The sequence below is a fragment of the Pleurodeles waltl genome, chromosome 3_1 (assembly GCF_031143425.1).
Source record: "Pleurodeles waltl isolate 20211129_DDA chromosome 3_1, aPleWal1.hap1.20221129, whole genome shotgun sequence".
Lineage (NCBI taxonomy): Eukaryota > Metazoa > Chordata > Amphibia > Caudata > Salamandridae > Pleurodeles > Pleurodeles waltl.
Window position 1 is genome coordinate 1,165,192,513 of NC_090440.1, and position 22,509 is coordinate 1,165,215,021.

Here is a 22,509-nt window from a genome sequence, read left to right on the forward strand (position 1 = left end):
TAAGAGTTTCCACTCACTGAATGTGCAGATGGTGTGCCTAGGGCACCAGGACTTCTCCCACGTCAATACTAAGTATCCTGGGTCGGGGGCATGACGCATTTGTTTAGAGGAAGAGCGCCATCCCCTATGTGATGGCCCAACTACAGGGGCACAGGGTGTGGCTAATAGGTGAGCCTTGGTCCCCACCCACTGGATGTTATTGTATGCCTCTGGTGTTAACCTCATAGGATTGTGTGTGGCTACATTTTGTCCCTCAATACTTGCAGGTGACTCTGGCTACCCAAACCTATTGTGGTTGCTGACCCCTGTGAGGAATGCCAGGACAGGGGCAGAGGAACGTTATAATGTGGCACATGGGCGAACCAGACGGATCCATGAGAGTCCCTTCGGCCTCCTGAAGGCCAGGTTGAGGTGCTTGCATCTGACAGGTGGATCCCCATGCTACTCACCCGGGAAGGTCTGCTGGATAGTAGTGGCATGCTGCATGTTGCACAACCTGGCCCTAAGACGCTGCTGGAATTTGCCTTTTTGCAGGGTCATCCCAATCTTTTTGCCTCCTGACTCCTATTTTTTCTGACCTGTTTCTGTTGGCTACCATGTACCCTTTCTGCAGGAGGAGGAGATAAGCGATGCCCCTGCAGCAGCAGTTGACCCTGATGACAGTTAAGATGAAGAGGCTGAGGATGAGGACAACAGAACATCAGTTATCTGTCAGTACTTCCAATGACACACACAGGTGAGACAGTACAACTTCACATTTCAATGACTATTGGTGTATTCTGTGTGGCTGTAGCATAACGACATTAACTTCCATTTACCTCTACTTGCTGTCACCTATGGTTTGTCATTTTACACATGTTGGTGATATAACAACTGTGAACTGATGTGCTGACTACAGCCAGCTACAGGTCATTATTTCTATGCTCTCACAGTGTACAATTAATTTACAATGGATGTGAATGTTTCCATAAATACACATTTTCAAAACATAAAATACTAGTAGTCGAGATGTGTTCAAGGTTGTTTATTGTGGTGCTAATAAATTGAGGGTAAAGTGCAATGGAATGCCGTGATGATGGAGGAAAGTCCAGGGTATTGTTCTAGTCTGTTGGTAGCACAGGTGCAGTGTCCATGGGGAAATTGGAAGGGGAGCAACGGCAGTTCAAAGTGTACAAGGTGACTGAGTGGGACACAGGGGGGACAATCAGGAGAGTCTAATTTCCTGGCCAGGGTCTTGGCAAGTGTCTCTAGCTTCTGTCTGGGTCGCAGGGAACGTTTGCGGGGTGGTTCACCTTCTGCAGGGGGAGGGGTGCTGGTGGACTGTGGGTCCTGTGGCGGGGCCTCCTGCCCACTAGCAACAGTGGAGGTGGAGGGCTGGTCAATGGAATGGCTAGTGGTAGGGGCCCGCTTCTGTACTGTTGCCTCCCTCATGATGTTGGCCATGTCTGCCAGCACCCCTGCTGTGGAGATCAGGGTGGTGTTCATGGCCTACAGGTCCTCCCTGATCCCCTGATATTGTCCCTCCAGCAGCCGCCTGTTCTCCTGCACGTAGTAAAGGATCTGGCCCATCAGGTCCTGGGAATGTTGGTAGGCTCCCAGGATCTCAGAGAGTGCCTCCTGGAGAGTCGGTTCCCTGGTCTTGTCCTCCCCCTAGCGCACAGCGGTCCTCCCAGGGTCCCTGTTGGCCTGTGCCACTATCCCCTAAACTGTGTGCCCACTGCCACTGACCCCAGGTCCCTGATTGTTTTGGGTGTGAGGTGTGGACTGGGGTCCCTGTACAGGTGGACACACTGCTGATTGACGTGTCCTGGGGACAGAGGTGTGGGTACGCTGGGTGTGTGCTGTGGTGTTGGATACTGACGGGGGAGGCTCTGAGGTGGTCTGTGAGTGGGCTTGGTTGACCGGCTGTCCAGTGGTCCCTGATGATCTAGGTAGTTCATCTAGATCCTGAAGTCCAGAGTTACTGTCATCATAGGGGGCATCTTCTGTTGGGAAACTGGATAGTTGTGGCACCTCCTCTCCACTGACATTGGCTGGGGTACCGGTGGGGATCTAAGTGATGTATTATGCTTCATGTGTATGACATATTGTACATCCCCGGCTTCCCCTCTACCGTTGGTGTTGCCCTGCCACCTTTCATTGGGTATGGTGATGTTTTGGGTGATTATTAGTTTCCCTATGCTGTTATTGCTTTGGTGATGGATGTCCATGCAGGGCTGGGAGGGCTGTCCATGCATTGGTATGGCATGCTGGGCTTGGCATTGGGGTTAGTCATCTGCGATGGTGCAGTGTGTGGGGTGGAGTGGAGTGATGGGAGTGAGGGGGTGTGATGGCATGCAGGTATGGGCGGTGATAAGTGTTAAATGTTGACTTACCAGCGTCCAGTTCTCCGGCTACTCCAGCGAGTTCCTCAGGATGCTGCATTGCCAAGACTTGCTCCTCCCATGCTGTGAGCTGTGGGGGAGGGGGAGGGGGTCCACCGACAGTTCTCTGAATGGCGAGCTGGTGCTTTGCTGCTATGGAACATACCTTTCCCCATAGGTTATTCCACCTCTTCCTGATGTCATCTCTTGTTCTTGGGTGCTGTCCCACGGCATTCCCCGTGTCCACGGTTCTCCGCCATAGCTTAATCTTCCTTGCAATGGATATTTGCTGTACCTGTGCTCCAAACAGCTGTGACTCTACCATGACAATTTCCTCCACCATGAACCTTAACTCCTTATCAGTGAAATAGGGGTGTATTTGTGGGGACATGGTTGTTGTACAGTGTGGGTTGGTGTGAGTGTGTTGAGTAATGTGATGTGGTTTGTGAAGTGGGGTGCATGAGTGATGTATGGGTGTATGTGGTGTGTGTCTAGTTGTCTCTGTGCTGTTTGTGTCAATCTCCTGGTAGTAATTGTTGTTTGTAAAGGGTTGTGGTACTGTGGTTGTGTGTTTTATAGTGCTGTTGGTGGGTCGGTGTGGTGTGTGTATGAGTGTCAGGTGTGTGTTTTTCGTATTGGCCAATGTAGTGTTGTTTTGTATGTCGATGTCCATTCTGAATGCGGCGGTATGTACTGCCAATGGTTTACCGCCATTGAATGTCCGCCATGGTGATTCGTGGGTCATAATGTGATGGGTGTTGTTTTGTTGGCGTAACGTTATGGGTGCTGGTACCGCTACTCTTGCACCGACCTTTGGGCTGGCGGATTTGTGTATTTGGCAGTATTCTGTCAGATTGGTGTGTGTTTGTCATAATATGGCAAACGGATATTCGCCACTGCAGCGGTATGTTGGCGGCCATCAGCATGGTGGTAAGCAGCATTTACCACCCAGGTCATAATGAGGGCCTAAGAATCTTTTTAATCTTGCAAAAGTGATACTTTAACTTGTGCTCATTGAATCTTTATCATTTTGACCTTAATTTAACCAGATAAATATCTTATATTTTTCTAAAGCGTGTGTGGTGTACTTGTGTGGTGTTTTCACTGTGTTTATGAATGATTTATTGTACATTGCCTTCTAAGTTAAGTCTGACTGCTCAGTGCCAAGCTACCAGAGGGTGGGCACAGGATGATTTGGATTGTGTGTGACTTACCCTGACTAGGATTTTGGTCCCTACTTGGACAAGGGTGTATACCTCTGCCAACCAGACACCCCATTTCTAACATCAGTCATGTCAGAAGCTGTGTTAAAACTGAGCAAGCAGGCACTTGCTGCTGTACCTTGAAACACCTAGATCAGTGTTTGTACCTCTTATGCTTCACTGTCACCATAGACAAACCTTTACTCTTTATTGGTGTTGATGCAGCCGAAGTGTACACTTTGGTCTTTGATGGCGTAAACCACGGTAACGGAGACAGTTCATTGTACTTTTCTTCAGGCATTTTATTTACCAAAGCACCACTATAAATAATGAAAAGTATTGAGCATACATTTATTTTTAATGTAGTCTTTGGACAGTGTTTATAAGATTTCGCTATTTAGACATGTTGACTTTTCTTTGACGGACTTTCCTCCTCACACGCAACCAGTCTGATATATGCATGTTTTTCTGAGGTAAGCATTGACATGGCACAATCATTATCTTCACTTTCTCTTATTAGTGAGGCTGAAGAAGTGTTGATGATCCACTTTGTTTAGTATCTATTTGCCTCAACTGATGCCGCTTGGCCTTATGGGCATGCATCGAAAGTTGCGTCTAGAACATTCTGGTGGCCATTTTGTCTTCAAGTCACAATGCACTTTCTTTTTCCTCTGCTCTACACATTGTCACTAAATGGTTCTCTTTACCACAGCCTTTGAATATCTGACCAATGGCGGGACACTTTCCTTTGTGTTGAAATGCAAATCCACAATTGAAGCACACCTTCTTTTATAGTGTAGAAATCACTTTGTGTCCTTCAGTCTTTGTTTTGAATTACTTTTCACACACATGACTGACTGCTCTGGGCACCTCCATCCCCCACGTTGGTAGCCTGTCTCTCAGCACGTTCCTCAGCACTGCGAGCTCCACTCACTCCAGACTAGGAGTTTCTCTCAGTATTCATTATCTGAATCAATCGTACAAGCATCCGTCCATCACTTTAAGCCGCATGGCTTCTTTGTCATTAAATTAATTGAACTTACAGTGTTTGATGAGTGTGTCGAGTCTTTCCACAAATTCATTGATTATTCCTCCAACTTCTTGACATTCTTGACTGAAAACATATTGATCATAATCAGCGTTAGGTACTAGATTAAACTTGAGATTCAACGCATTCTTAGTTTGATGGTTTGTTACTTTGTCAGTTCTTGGCATTTTCCTTATGACTTCTTTCACACCACCATCAGCAAGATTTTTGAGGTATTTTATAATCTAACTATTATTAGCCTCTTTAAGCACATCTATGAAGTCTTCAAATGTCTCTATCCATAAAGTCCATCTGTTGCCAATATTTTGCTTTTGGCAGTGTCGACTGCTGGTGGTGGTTTGTGGAAGGCAGCAGCACAATAAACCAATGTGGAACTTACTGACGTTGAGAGTAGCTCGCTCCCTGATGCTGTTGATTTATTATACTTGTGCAGATCCTTTTTAAAGTCTTTTGACGTTTTGAATCTCAGGATCATCTTTGATGTTAATGGGACTGGCATCTTCTTCCTTAGCTGCCATCTTAAAATGTCACAGATCTTACTGTTGCCTTCAATCCTTGCTCTCGAAAGACTTATGAAGTTGTTCTGAGCCCTACTTGGTAGCTTGATGAGTAACCACTTCTGGTACCGACAGCTCTGTAAGCACAACCTGGAGCACTTCTTCTTGGGCCATTTTGGAGACGGTTGTGGCACAATGACTCTCTTTAGTGAAACTGCACTTTGTAAGCCTGGTTAAATCTGCCTTCAACGTTAACACTCCGTATATTGTATAACTTGATTTTGCGTGGAGCGCAGTTCCCTTTTTGTGATATCTTGGTTGTCGTTTCTTGACCAATGATGCGCAGACTTTCTGTGAAGCTCTCTTTCCATTGGCACTCTGGCTGGAGTTGCTCTTTGACTTCACTTACGCCATATACGCCAACCGTCGACTTAGCACTTCAATAAATGTACACGTGGCATGCACAAGCCCAACAGTCCATGAAGAGCATGCAGAAAGAATACTCAGGGGCATATTTACACTCAGTTGCGCCGAATGTGTGTAAAATGTTTTGACACATTCAGCGCAAAACATGCACCATATTTATACTATGACGGGCCAGCGCTGCCTGGTTTGAGTCATTTGCTTTTACTCTGACCAGCCCGGCTAACGTCAATCCTTAAATATGGTGCCCGCATGGCGCGTAGGTATGGCGTTAGCCGGTGGTAACATTTTTGATGCAAACCAGCTCAAAAAGTATAAATATGGGCCATAGTTTTAATCCTTGATTTACCAGCAGCACTAATAAGGATTTTGAAAAAACCTGCTGAAGAAGATAATGTTGCCTAAGATTTTTTTTTCACTTTGTATAATGAACAGAAAACACACATTCGAGGGTCTGAGGAAGGCAACATAGATTACGTAGGAGTAAAGTGAGTTACTTGTATAGAACATATTCTCTACTCAATGATAAACCATACTTCTGTGAAGGGTTCAAGTACCCTGACTTTTTACCATGCCTAATTTGCTACGGTTTCCTAAAATCGGACTGTCTTATCAGCTTGGTAGACATGTATGAGGAAAAGGGACGACCAACCTGCAACAACACCAAAAACTCAAAACCATTTTCACCTCTCTGTATGTCTCTATTTAGCTCTCATCTCCGGGGCACCAAGATCTAACTTTTATTCCACTATTAGGTCCACCCCAGAATTACCAGTACCACCAGCACCAATAACTTCAGGTGGGGATAAAGGGACATTTAAGAGGGCACTTTGCAAATGAGGCCCTAAGACTACAAGTACATGCACGCCTTGTATTCTTTATCTCTGGACGGAGGGCAATGATAACGGAATGAGAAGCACTTGACTCATCACAAGTTGCATGCCAGGGAGCTTTGCTTCCATTTCAGATGACAGTGTCCCTCTAGGAGATGTAGATCCAGGGTAGCAGTGCACATGCCTGAGCACAGAACCAAGGTCAAAATGCAAAACTGAAGGTTGCTTTAACAGTTTGGTCACGTGCAAAATGTAAGCAGTGGACAAGTAAAGACAATAACTCTAGGCCTTAACCGGGACAGCTACATGTGTTGCTCATTGCCATTTTGTTATGTTTTACAAAATGCAGTGGCAACCTTAAATAAGGCAGATGGCCCAGAAAAATGTGTTGAGCTCAGTAAGAGGTTGCGGAATTTGCTGCCTCAATTTCCATAATTCATTAAAGAAACTGTACAGCTATGTGTCATTAGGAAAGACAACTATGTTCTAGCCATGTGCAGATCAGATGTTGAAAGTGCAACTTAGAACTAATCATGCTACCACAGTGTTTCTCTGCTAACTGACCTTTTCTTCTGCTCTCAAAAATCTTAAAAAAAATTAAATGAAATAAATAAAATAAAAAAAATGCACTGTACTACACCATACTTCACTAATATAGTGTAGTACATCACTTCAGTCCACACCACTCCACTGTACAGTGTCACTCTGTAGATCAGCTTAAAGTGCAGTAGCATACAGTGGAATAGCATAGAGTGGAGCATCATAGAGTTGTGTAGCATAGTGGAATAGCACATCGTGGTATGGCATAGAATGGAGTGCCATACATTGGAGTGGTGTACAGTGGAGTGGTGTAAAGTAGAATAGCATAGCGTGAAGTGGTGTAGAGTGGATTGGTGATGAGTAGAGTACAGCACAGTAGCATACAGTGGAGTGGCATGAAGTGGCGTTAAGTGGAGGAGTCTAGAGTGGAATAGGGTGCAGTGGAGCAGCATAGAGTGGAGGTGCGTACAGTGAAGTATTGTACCTTGGAGTGGCGTATAGTGGAATACCGTAGAGTGGGGTGGCACAGAGTAGAGTAGAGTGTCGTGGCATGGAATGGTGTAGAGTAGAATAGCATACAGTGGAGTGGCAGAAAGTTGAGTGGTATACAGTGGAGTGGAATACAGGGCAGTAGCATAGAGTAGAGTGCGACACATTGGAGTTGTGTACAGTGGAATAGTGTAGGGTGGATCGGTGTACATTGAAGTGGCAAACAGTGGGGTGGCGTAGACTGGAGTATCGTATAGTGGAGCAGCATACATTGAAATGGCATACAGTGGAGTGGTGTACAGTACAGTGACGTAAAATGGACTGTGGTAGAGTGGAGTACAGTGGAATAGCATAGAGTGGAGTGGTGTAGAATGGAGTGACATAGAGTGGAGTGGTGTATAGTGGACTGGCACAGAGTATAATGACATACAGTGCAATAGCATAGAATGGAGTGGCATAAAGAGAAACAGCATACACTGGAGTGGGGAAGAGTGAAGTGGGGTAGAGTAAAGTGACGTATAGTGGAATAGCGTTGAGTAGAGTAGAGTGGCATACAGTGGAGTAGCATATAGTGGAGTGGAGTGGCATAGAGTAGAGTGGCATATAGTGGACTGTTTTAGAGTTGAGTGTTGTAGAGTGGAATACCGTAAAGCGTGGTGTTTTCAAGTGGAGCAGGATAGAGTGTACAGGAATAGACTGCACTGGCATACTGTGTAATGGCCTAATATGAAGTGGCATAGATTGGAGTGTTGTAGTGGAGTGTTGTATAGCGGAGTAGCTTAGAGTTTAATGGTACAGAGTTGTGGGATAGTATAAGAAACTGGGTTGTTGGTTGACTGGGGTGTGAGCCCTGGTCAAGCAGCAACTACAATCCTTTTCAGAGTAAGGCACAAGCAAACCGCAACATAACCTGTGCTCAACCCCCTGACAGCTTGGCACAGAGCATTCAGGCGTAACTTAGAGGCAGCTGTGTGAAATACTTTTGGAACATTTTAATCATTAATATAGTGAAAACACACCACAAAAGGAGCCCGCAACAGAGTTACAAAAATAGAGTAGGTATTAATATATGAAACAACCCCAAAATTACAAAAATCCAATTAGTAGAACCGAAGACATTGATTTTAAAGTTTTAGGTAAAAATGGCGTCATAATGCGTGAGTCGTCAACTATGAATATCTGATTGTACTAACAGAGGACAAAGTCATACGTTCAGGCCAACCACAATGAGGTGCAGGTCGGTTACAGAGACTCAGTGAGTCCAGCTGAACAAAAGTCCATTCAATCCTGGTTTGCAGAGCACTGCGTGGATCCGCACAGCTCAAGTGATGCGTCCTGTTGCACTGATGTTGAGCATCCCATGGACAAAGGCTTATGATGTGAAGTTCAGTGATGGGGATGCACCATGCACGTGGGGCAATGCGTCGGTTCCAAAAAGCTGTGAGGCTGTGATGTGGAGTCCAGCATCATCCAAGCCACACAGCAGTGATGCATCAGTTCTGCTTGGGTTAGTGACATGCAGCAGAGAAGATGCGTCTGTTCTTGTAGCTGCACATGCTGGCAGAGCACCTTAGACCCGCTTCCAAGTGTCCAGAACTGGGGTGGCACTATTTGAGTAGAGTGGTGTAGAGTGGAATAACAAGTATACTGACATACAGTGTAATGATGAAGAGTGGAGTGGCATATAGTGGAATAGCGTGGAGTGGTGTAGAGTGGAGTGTCATACAGTGAAACAGCATAAAGTGTAGTAGTGAGGAGTGGAAGTGTGTACAGTGGAGTGGTGTACAGTGGAATAGCATACAGTGTAGTAGCTTGGAGTGGTGTAGAGTGGAATGGCATATAGTGAAGTGCCATGTAATGGAGTGGAGTAAAGGGGAATACCATAGAGTAGAGTGATGAAAGTGGAGTTGCATTAAATAGTACAGCATAGAGTGAAGTGGCTTACAGTGGACTGTCATATTGTATAGTGGCGTACAGTGGAGTGGCATATAGTACAATGGCATACAGTGGAATACTGAATAGTGCATTGGCCTGCAGAGTAGTGGAATACTGTGGAGTGGCGTAGACTGGAGTACCGTTACCGTACAGTGAAGTGACATAGAATGGAATAGCATATAGTGGAGCAGTGTAGAGTGTAGTGTGGTAGAATGCAGTTGGGTAGAGTGGAGGGGTGTATAGTGGAATAGCATAGAGTGGAATAGCGTAAACTGGAGTGGCATAAAGTAGAAGAGCATAGAGCGATGTCCAGTGGAGTAACATACAGTGGAGTGATTTAGAGTGGAGTGAGGTACGGTGCAGTGACATACTATACATTGACATAGAGTGGAGTGGTGCACAATGGAGAGGTGTACTGTAAAATACATACACTGGAGTGGCAGATAGTGGAGTGGAGTAGACTAGAGTGGCTTAGAGTGGAGTGACATAGAGAAGAGTGTTGTAGAGTAGAATATCTTTGAGTGATGCTGTCAAGTGAAGCAGTGTAGAGTGTAGTAGGGTAGACTGTAATGGCGTACAGTGTAATGGTGTACTGTTGAGTGGCAAAGAGTGTAATGACGTAGAGTGGAGTGGCATCGAGTGGAATGGCATACAGTGGAGTAACATCAGTGGAATAACAAGTGTACTGGCATACTTTGAAGTGGCATAGAGTTAAGTGCAGTATAGTGGATTGGCATGCAGTGGAATAAAATACAATGTAGTAGAGTGGAATGGTATAGACTGGAGTGTTGTACAATGGAATGGTGTAGAATGAGGCAGTGTGCACTGTAATAGTGTACAGTGAATTGTTGTAGAGAGGAGTGGCATATGGTGGAGTGACATAAAGTGGAGTGGTGTAGAGTGAAGTGGCATAAAGTGGCATAGCATAGAGCATAGTGTTGTAGAGTAGTGTTGCATACAGTGTAATAGTGTACAGTGTAGTAATGTACAGTGGATTAGTGTACAGTGGAGTAGTGAGGAGTGGAGCGGCATACAGAGGAGTCGTGTAGACTGGAGTGTCAGTAGAATGGCGTGGCATTGAGTGTAATAGCATACAGTGGAATGGTGTAAAACATAGTGGCACTTAGTGGAGTGAGGTAGAGTGGAGTGGCATGAAGTAGATTAGCATAAAGTAGAGTGGCATATAGCGGAGTGATGTAAAAGTGGAATGGCGCAGAGTTGAGTGGCATAGAGAGGAGTGGCGTCGAGTAATGTGTGGTAATTGAAACAGACCTAGCATGAAAGTGGGTGAACTCATAGCATTAGTAGGTGTCAATGTACTGTAGCAGGAATATACATTATGAGGTGTAAATGGTAATTTTTAGTAGTATGTGTGACTAATGTAAGTAGTATTAATTAACTTTATAAATAGTTATATATTGTGTCTCAGTGTACCCTGGTAAATTTGCAATATACAGTGGTACATGTAGATGAGAAGGCAGTATGTGATGGGTTAATTGTTGTGTTTAAAAACCTAAAAGGCAGCCATGTAATTTTCAGCACAATTTGACTGCATTTTGGGTGTTACTGCATTCTGAGTTAGGGACTAAGATATAGGTAAGTAGAAGGTCTTATCATTTTCCCCTACTTATTACCTCTTTATGAAAGTGGTAATAAGTAGAGAAATGTATTTATAATTTTATATATATATGTGCACAGCAGTTTAGGGAGATTAAAAATAGAAAACAAACTCTGGTAACTATATTTGTAAAATATAGTGTATTACAGTGTATCGTTCATTTTTTTCACATATTTATTTTTTTATTTATTTTAAGTGTTGCAAGACTTACAAGGAAGTACCATGGCAAACCTTATTTTAATTACATAATAACTTATAAATAATTGTCCTCATCTACTACCAATTTAATAAAGTGGTAATAGGTTAGGAGAAAATATCAATCCTAATACTTGCCTATAACTAAGAGAGCAACACAGTGCATATCCAGAGTGTACCCAAAAACAACTTTTGAAAAGGCAGTCATTAGCCAGACACATAATGCCTTGCCATTACTGTGTACCACTGTACGTCCGCTAAATTGTTCAAAATTTCACGTAACTACAGCAACTCTAGATATCATTAAATTAAAATGCCTTCTAACTTAAAATAAACTTCCCTATGTACCTGTAGTACCTAGAAGGAGCATCTGCGCACCAATATGTCTAATCATGCTAACTTTCATGTAAATTTGTTCAGTTGTTTTCGTACTACATGAGGTACAATAGTCTACTGAAAATGCAATGGTGGAAAAACAAATTTTGGGGCTCCCCTTTATCGTTGCACTCCTTTGAGAAATCACTACAAAACATTCCATCCTTCACTCATGTAGAAAATGCTAAAGGTCTGGAAAGTTTCTTGCAGATGCACCTACCAGGGGCAAAGTTATTAGTGACCAAAATTCTGAGGAATTCCTATACCTGGGAATCGTAATTCAAAATATATACAGCCAAACACACCATAACTTTCAAACCTCTGACAATGTAATGGGTGCAGAATCCCTGCAAAGTTTTGCAGGGATTCTTCAAACAGATGCAAAGTTATTAAGGGACAAAAAACCAACAAATCCCTATCTCTGGTAACCCTACCAAAAACTACAGAGTGGCTATTACCACTTTATTATGTATAAATATATATTAGTTAAAGAGTGGTGGTAGCCACTCTGTAATAATAGTTAGGGTTACCACAGAAAGGGATTTCTCCGATGTTTGTCCCTTGAGGACTTTGCACCCGTTTGATGAATCTCTTCGAAACTTTGCAGACCTGCTGCACCCATTGCATTGTTAGAGGATTGACAGTTTTGCAGCACTTAGTCAAGTAGGTGCAAAGAAAGAAATGGGGGATCCCAAAACACGCTTGATTTCCAATGCATTTTACTTAGACTTTTGTATTTCTTGTAGCAGCAAAATGGCTGAACCGATTGCAATGAAATTTCACAGCAATGTACATTAGACTATGTAGGTGATTCTTTCTGCTATTGCAAGTGATGTTACGAAATGTTGATGAAGCTTTATTGGCCAACAACTTAGTGATATCTTGTAGCACAATACTACTAAAAGCAGTAAGGAAGCCCAAAACATAAACAAGACTTCATATATAAAGTTTCAGTTTTACTCCACGAATAACTAAATTACTCATTTATGGTTACCTTCAAAGGGAAACCTACAAACAAATACATAACAAATAGAATAGATCTTAATCTACATACGTTTTTTTTGCATGCTCTTGGGCTCACAAAATAAAAATGGCCCAACAAGCCACACAAAAATCGTCTTTTTTAAGCATCCCTATGCAACAGAATGAAAAATTTACCTAGCAGTGAGCCACACAAACTACAATTTGGAAGACATGATAATTGGCCACTAGGAATAAATAATAACCTCAGTTTTTACAGAATAGCATTGATTGCCTTCCATTCACTTTCACAGGTTTCAAATGTGGCACAATCCTACTAAAAGTAGCAAGGAAGCTAAAAAAATAAACTAAACTGCATATGTAAGTTTTTAGATTTACTACACGAACAACTGAAAAAAACACGTATGATCACATGCTAATGGAAACCTATAAAAAAATAGTGTGCGTCTTAATATACATACGTTTTCTTTGCATGCTCTCTGGCTCACAGAATAAAATTGTGTACAACAAACCAAGCAAAAACCATCTTCCTTATGTACTCCTGTGCAACAAAATGGAAAAGTGATTAGCAGTGAATTAATCCAACTATTATATAGAGGACATGATAAATGGCCATAAGAAAAAAAACAATATTTTTAGTTTTTATCGCAATGATTGGCTTTCGTTCACTTTGGGTTTCATAAGTAGTAAAATCCTACTAAAAGTAGCAAGGAAGCCCAAACAATATAGTAGAATGCAAATGTAAAGTTTTGGAATTACTACACAAACAACTAAAAGACACATTTATGGTCACATGATTATGCAAACCAATAATCAAATATATAACAAATACAATGAAGAAAAAGAAAGAATCACAGTAATTCTGGTTACCACGGCTAGCGCGCGCATGGAAGCAGAAGTCAGTCTTCATCCGATGGATCTTTTTAGTTGACTAGGAAGCAAGGAAGTTAACAACAAATTTACAATTTAACTTTCGTGGAGCCCATTAGGCCACGCAATAAGGACCAGGAATTTTTATGACAAGTTTAGTAGGTTTATTACTAATTAGTAATCAATCCAATATAGGAGCATATCAAGATCATATAATAAAGATACAGAATCAGAACTGGCAAGCTAGCAAGCTGAAGCGCTGGTCGAGGTTCAGGCTCAGAAGCATAAGGCATACAAAGAATACAGTCACAGCAATACAGATGCAAGGAAACAAAAAATGGCATTCCTTAAAGTAATTCAGATCACCCTTTCTAAGCATGACCAGATTTAGGGGTCATCTAATCTGTGCTCTAAAATAGAATGGGCATGTTTAGAATAGAGGTCGGAAAGCATTCAGAAATAAAGGACGGATGCTGTCAGCTTAATGAAGACCTCAGTAGAGGTCTTCTGAAAAGGAAAACCAGTGTATAGCATGAAGCTACACACTCGCAAGGAGGGTAAATCAGTGTATAGCATGAAGCTACACACTCGCAAGGACAAACGAAAGTGGAAAGTTCTGTACCTGTCAAATTCAAAAGGGAATTTGCCATACCTTCTAACAGTGTGAACACTAATTTAAGACCAATAATTACCAGAAGGATTCATATCTCTTAACATGTCACCAAATACCTAATTACTTCTCTTTCTCACAGAGTTTGAATGACCTAGTTAGCCTTGAGCACCCTAGTTTCTGCTACACAATGAACAGGAGGCTTCTGCTGCTCATTAAATCATCCTGTTCTTGCCAAGACTTATTTTCTCAGGTATCGTTATCTTTAATACACAATTCTCCTTTTAGTAGCTCTGAAATCATAAAAACACACTTGTAAAGGAAAAGAAACAGGCAGAGCAAGTAAATATAAATTTCATGTTAAGAAATAAAGGCCTAGTCAAGCTAACTTTAGTTATTTTCAATGTGCAATTCAAATACACAATTATATGTGCCCTCATAATGTCGGAATAAATGCAAAGTATAAATAAATAAATTCTCGATTACATATGCAATGTCCTTTGAATAAATGCATTGTATCTTGAAAAACAAATGTAAATATAAATGTGAACTACAAATCTTCATGTAAAGTTAAGCATTAGAACAAACATATAAATCTTCCTGTTTGCAGTGAATACACCTCAGTAATACATTTTGGTGCTTCATTTTTCATTAATGAAGTTCAGGCTCACCGAGTATATAGTGTCAGGTATACAAATATATTGCTTCAGGGGTGAAGCCTAAATTATGCTTCTCTACACTCTGTAGTTATAGTTAGTATCCCAAAAGATAGGAATTCCTTGGATATTAGCTACCTGACAAATTTCCACCCATTTGACCAATCACCACAAAACTTTCCCAGAATTCTCTACATTTTGAGATGATGTAAATTATTGTGGTGAATCACAGTGGTGGTTGGTGAACTTTGAAGGTGGTGGGGCATAAACGGCATCAAGCCAGCAACGGAAGCGATTCCCTTTACTGTAACAAATACTCCTATGATTACAACGTGTGGAGCAGAGCAAATACCAGATATTGTATTACTAGACATCGTAGGCTGTATTCTGATTAGACAATGAACTGAGAATTGGTGGTGATGTCAGCGTTTGACTATGTTTCTTCTTGAGCATTGTAATGTACAAGTCGTTGGCCTTTCACCTTAGGAATATACAAAATATTTAAGCAACTCTGAATTTATTTCTGCCTAAATTTCAACTGTGTTAGACTCTGCATTTATAAGTGTATGGGCCTCAATCTCTGTTTTGCCGAATATTCTACACAATTTGCATTTAATTCTGCCCGAGTCTTTAATCTCTATGACACAAATATTCTACAGCACTATGCCTGTCTTTGCCTCAGTCTCATGCTATCATACAAGATATTCTACACATCCATCACCTATCTCTGCCCGATTCTCCATCTGTATCACAAACAATAGTCTGCACATGTATCATTTATCTGGGCCTCAGTTGCTCTGTCATAAAGGATACTCTGGACACACAGATGCAGACCCACACCATAGCTGTTTCTGGTGGGGCACTACCATCTCTATTACCCAGGATACTCTGCACATTGGACCTATCTCTGTCTGGACCTCAGTGAGACTGAAAATGCAAGCTGTGAATACACTAATCCATCAGTGAAATTTTTCACATTTGCTCTTTCATTGAATTATATGGTTTTGACAGTCTATATGCAATTATAGTATACTATACCCTCAGAAAGGTTACTAGGTCATGGAGGCAAACTAATATCTATAACAGGTACGCATTTCTATGCTTTGAAGAGGTATGCAATCAAAGGTGGCACATAGTTAAAAAGTAAGGTTATTCCAGACAACACAAACTTGGAAAAAATAACTATTTCCAACTAAAGAGTATGTAAAAGCTTTAGTGGAATGAAGTCATGCATCACTTCAGAAGGTACAAATGGGGGACAGCAATGTATTTTGGATACTGATTCGAGATAAGGGCTGTATCTGCTAGGCATTTCATTAAAATAGAAAGCAAGTAATTTTAAACACAATAATTTACTTTGCCATCAGTAGAGGAACGTGTGCATGTTGGACATGGTCCCTTGTTTTTCAAACCATGCCCTAGACAAATTGTTTATTTTGCAACACTTTAATTCTGCCAAGGAGTCTTAAGCAGTCAACTGAATTCATACATCCTACCAGGGGTAATTGCTGTCCTGCTACAGAGAAACTGCATCATTTTTTCAGGTGCAACTGAAAATATACACAACACAATGCTAAAGCTACAATCCCACATAAATTTAAATTTAGGCAGCATGCAAATATACAACATGCAGCTCTTATGCAATGATAACATGTAGGTCAAAGGTCTGCTGTAGATAATGTGGTTGAGGTGAACTGCCTTTCCTGTTTCAGAGGAAAAAGCAATGTGGGGCCTTGAAATTAAAATATTCTTCCTCCACCCCACGTAAAGAAATACACTCTGCTCCCTTGTTCCCTGCCAGTCTCTTGCTTTTACATATGGAACATAATTACACAAGGAGCCTGCAGGCAGCTCTGTCAGAAAGCAGGGTAGAGCAGGAGACTTGTGTTTTTTGTTCACCCTTGCTCTATTTTACATTTTCTTGGGTCACCCTTACTGAAAATACATTACCTCTCAAGCAGGCTCTTGTCCTATGCAGTGCTGAAAGGAGCGTGTGCACCACATCTGTTAATTGTGGATGCCTGAGTAGTGCAGAAATAAAAAGCACACCTAGTCATGATCAATCCATGTGCACCTTTGTATCCCTCTCACCTGTGCTGCTGACATGCAGATTTGCACTGCCCACAATAACTGCCAGAAGAGTAAACACCCAAACTGACATATCAGTCAGTTCGTCAGATTAAATTCCCTCGCAGTTGCTCAAACTTCTCTTTCTTTCTTTGCTGGTGACAGTGGAGCGGCACTCTAGCATCCCCTATGCAACAGCCATCAGTAGTGAATCGCTAAGGGGGTGTAAAGATAAACGGGGTCCCAAAATACATTTTTCAACGCTATCACGGTATATCATGGCCCAAAATATAAATAGGGCCTAGTTGTATTAGTGGATTGCGGTACACTTGTGTCACACATGGTGTTGCATGAGCAATGCAGTACAATGCAGTACTTAGGTCAGATTTACAAAGGAGTGCAAGGCCACCCTGCAGGGCCCTGCATTGATTGGTAAATCTGGAAAAACACAAGATAGCACAATTGGCTATGTTGCATCAATCTGCACACCAGAATCTACACTGCTGCTAAATTACACATGCATCAAAATGCCACGCCACTGTAGCCACTGCATTATCTGCTATACCACTCTACACTACGCCATTCTATGTCTCTCAACTGTATGAGACTGTACTACACACCATTCTACTCTATGCTAGTTCACTGTATGCAACAACACTGTGTGCCACTACACTCTATGCTCTTACACTGTATGCACCTCCAGTCTATGCCACTCCCGTCTACATCACTCCACTGTATGCCACTCCACTGGACTTTACCATACTATACGCTATTCCACTCCATGCCATTCTACTCTACCCCACTCCAATCAACTCTGTTTCCCCTGTATGCCACTCCACTCTACAACACTCCACTGTGAACTATTCCACTGTATGCAACTTCATCGTACGCTACTCCACTCTATGTCAGTCCAGCGTATGACACTCTACACTATGCCACTTCTTTCTATGCTATTCAATTGAACCCCTATCCAATATAAGCCACTCCAGTCTATGCTATAACACTCTACCCTGTGGCTACGTATGCCACTCCAGGCTACTCCACTCCATTATACGCCACTCTACACTACCCTACTCCACTATACACTATTACACTTTATGTCACTCCAGTAGCTTCTGTACCCCAGTCCACTTTATGCAACTATACTGTATGCAACCCCATTCTACGCCTCTTCAGTGTACGCTACTGCAATGTATGCCACTCCGCTGTACGCTACTCCAGTATATGCACTCCCACTCTGTGCCATTCCACTCTATGATACGCCACTATATTCCACTCCACTTTACGCCACTCCAGTGTATGCCACTCCACTCTACCCTACTCTATTCTATGCTATTCCATTGGATGCTGTCGTAGGGCTCTTGCCATGGGCACAAGACTGCTGGTTTCAGGCAGCAACACCTCTGCATGTAGGGGCCTGAGTCAGTCTCACACCGTTTGGTAACTGTCGGCATAACCCTTTTGGCTAGCTTGCATTACCACACCACACCCAGAAGTAAAGGTGATTTGTGGCAGCCTGATGCATGACACTTTCTCTCATTAGTACAGGTCTCACACACACATTGGCAGACAAAGAGATGCAGGGCAGTGTTCAATTAGTTTATTGAAAAGACTGCAATCTACGACAAAATATATCAGATGTGATTATTAGGAAGACGCAACAAAGCACAATCAGGATTGTTACCATGAGACAAAAGAAAATAAACAACTCCAGCAAATTGGATTAAACATGAGCCCAATAATTTTGAACCAGACTTTCTAGCATCTATGCAAGAGCCCAGCAGTGATAGTCCGTTCCTCTGCCTGTACCCAGTCCATGAAAGGAACACCCTCTTCCATACATGAAAAGTAGGGGTATGCCCGTCGTCTCCTTAGTTGGCTGTAGAGAAAGTGCTGAGTTCAGAAACGTAGCAATGAAATGGCATTCAGGATAGGATGGATCCTCTGGCCTGAATGACCTCTCTAACTTCTTTGGCGTGTGTGATGTTTTTATAAAAAAACGTGTTGATGGAAACAGGCCTGACGTGGTCGGTGTGTCTAAGTGTTGGGCTGTCTGCGCACTCTTGTGGTGGCAATACTAGATATATTATCACGTACAGCCCTAATCAGCCTTGGGCAGAGGTACATAGTTAAATTTTATGCAAAGAAAGCAATAACAACACTTTGGCAGAACAGCAACTGATTAGAAAAATAAAACATCCCGCTTAAAGTCAGTTATGCTAAAATGAATTAAAATGAATAAATGAAAATAAAACACGTAACTAAGTAAAAGGGCGCAGGCCACAGGCCTTCATTAAAAATACGTGTGCCCAGGCAAGACACAAAAATGAACCCACAACAAGCCAGTCCACTGTATGCTTCTCCACTGTATTCTAATGCACTCTGCCACATTCCATTGTATGCCACTCCAGTCTACACAACAGCACTGTAAACCACTGCACCACACTACTCCACTCTATTCCATTCCATACCTCTCTACTGTACACAACTCCACTCTTAGCTATTCCACTGTATGCCACTCCACCATATGCTGTTCCACTCTCTGCCACTCCACTCCATGCCACTCCATTCTATGCTGGTCCATTGGATGCCACTCCACTATATGCCATTTCACCCCCACCACTACACTCAACATCACTGTACTATACACCATTCCACTATATGCTATTCTACTCTATGCTCTTTTACTGTACAAGACTCCAGTTTACTTCACTCTATGCTATTACACTGTGCGCTACTCCACTCTATGCTATTACACTGTACACAACTTTAATACGCTATATGCTATTACAGTCTAATTGACCCTGCAATACACAATTTCAGTCTACACCACTTCACTGTACACCATTCCACTGATGCTACCACACTGTCTGCTATTACACTCTATGCCACTCCCCTGCATGGCACTCCAATCAATGCTACTCTGCTCTACGCTTTTCTCCTACATGCCACTCCACTTTACCTTATTTCATTCTTCTCCACTCGTGTGTAATGTCCTCTACTCTATATAACTTCACTCTACAAAATTCTACCACACTCTATGCTACTCTATTAGTCTCTGCTTCACTCTATCCCGTACCCTCCACTGTGCAAATTTTCACTCATCTCAATGCCTGTACATTCTATTGCACAACACTCTACAACTGCTTCCAACACTGTATGTCACAGCACTCCACTTTACTGTATGATATTCCACACTAATTCATATCAGTGTTGCCTACTCTGTGCTATACCAACTCAATGTATAAGACCCAACTTTAAAGCTAATCCACTGTACCCTACTCCACTAAACCCCACTACATTGTACACCACTCCAATTTATGATATTCCACTCAATTCAAATCCACTCTTCTACGCTCCACTGCACAGTATTCCACTGTATTCTACTCCACTTTATGGTAATCCACTCAACACCACAACAATGCATGCCACTCCACTCTACACCGCTCCATTGTATTACACTCTCCTCCATTCTATATAACTCTGCTCTATAAAAGTCCACTGCACTTCATTGCACTCTACAACATTCTATTGTAATGTTTTCCTGTAAACTCTACTGTCCTATACTATTGTATACTCCTATACTCCGCTCTATGCCCATTCTTTCCAACGTACAACATTCCACTATATGACACTTTTCTATAAAACACAGCACTTCACTTTACTCTACAGGACCTACTGCAATTTATAACAGCTTATTAAATACACTAAACCAGTACAATACACTCCATGCCACTCTACTCTATGACACACCAGTACACTCTATTGTACTTTACTCCACACTGCATTACACCATTCTATTAGACTCCACTGTACGAGATGTTACCTCACTTTATGCTACTATATAACAATCCACTCTACGCAGCTCCACTGTTTCACACACTACTGTACTCTATGCAACGTCACTCTAAAACACTCTACTACACTGTAGTGCCACTCTCTGATACTTTACTCCTGTCTATACCCCTTCACTCTATTGTACAACACTGTACAGTACTCTATGTCACTGTACAACACTCTACTCCAATTTGCTCTATGATATTTTGGTCCACTTTACAACACTTTACACAACTCTTTGTATGCCACTGATACCCTCTTTACTCCACTCTACTCTCACACAGTACTCCACTGTACTCCACTACTCCATTGTATTCCACTCCAATGTTCTCTACGTAATGCCTTTGTACTGTCTAACACTGGATGCCAATCCACTCTACCACACTCTACAACACTGTATTGCAAACAACTCTACGCTGCAAAAATCAACTAGAGTGTATGCCACTTAACTCTACTGTAGTCTACATCACTTTCCAGTACTGTACACCACCTCACTACACTCTACTATACATCACGGTACTTGAATTTATGACACTTAACTGTATGTCAACCTACTCTACTCAACTCCACGCCACTATAGTCTACAACACTCCACTCTATGGCACTTTACTCTATTTTACAGTACCTCACTCCAGTGTACTCCAATCCACTATACTCCACTCTACTACACTTTATCTCACTTTAAACCACAGTACTATACTCTCTGGGCAACACTCTACTCCACTGTATGCAACCCCACTCTGCAACACTGTTCTACACTCTATGCCACTCTATTCCACTCTACTTCACTCTATGCCCATTCAGTCTATGCCACTGTACTACACTTTATGACACTCAACGACACACCACTCAACTTCTTTCTATGGTACATCTCGCCATTATATGATGCAGCACTCCACTCTATGGCACTCTCCTCCACTGTACTCTATGACACTCTATTTTAAGATATTCCAGTCTATGACACTCTTCTTCACCCTGCTCCACTTTAAAACAATCTATTTCACTCTATGACAGCCTACGACTCCCTACTCTACTGCCTGACATACCATTCCACTGGGGAACTTGTTGATCCAGTCTACGATACTAGACCCAATATATGAGACACCATGCCACTACACTATACAACAGCTTAATACACTGCCCCATATGCTACTACACTCTACTATACTCTACTCAAATCCAATCAAAGATACTCCAATCTATGACAATAGACATTACAACACTATCTGTACTGTACAACACTCCACATCAAACCTCTCCACTTGTGACATATAGTTAGTTGCCTTAAGGCAAAGGTTATAGTTACTTGAGATTAGCTCTAACTGTAGCTGGTTAATTTCCATGGTTTTGTGTATGTAAATTCTGAACCTAACTATAACGCTTTAGTGCCCCTGTATCCTTTGGTTTCATTGGTGAATATATGTGGTGGCAGTACCGCCTTGTGGCTTATGTTGTCACCAGAACCCTTGACTGCGGTCTGTTTAATAGCCCCTAGAGACCAGTGTTGGAAACCTTTAGGGGCAGATTTCTATTCTTTGGTGCAAAACTGCACTAATGCAGTTTTGCACTGAAAAGTTTAGCACCGGCTTGCACCATTTCTGAGCAACAAAAAAATGAAGTTAGCCGTGTGGGGTTGGAGGTATGAGAGAAGGGGCTTTGTACCAAAAATTGACCTTAGGCAGGTTACAGTAAAAAAATAAAATCTAACCAACCTAGCGTAATTTTCTGATGTAAAACCATCCATACCACATGACTCCTGTCTTAAAAAAGACAGGAGTCATGCCCACCACCCCATTGGCCAGCACAGGGGACCAGGGTCCCCTGGGCATGGCCATTGTACCCAATACCATGTGGGAGGGCCCATTTCAGGGCCCTTAAAAAAAATACTTACCTATACTTAGCTGGGATGGGGTCCCCCATCCTCTGCTGTCCCTCTGGTGTGGGTAGGGGTAGTCCCTGGGTCCTGGGGA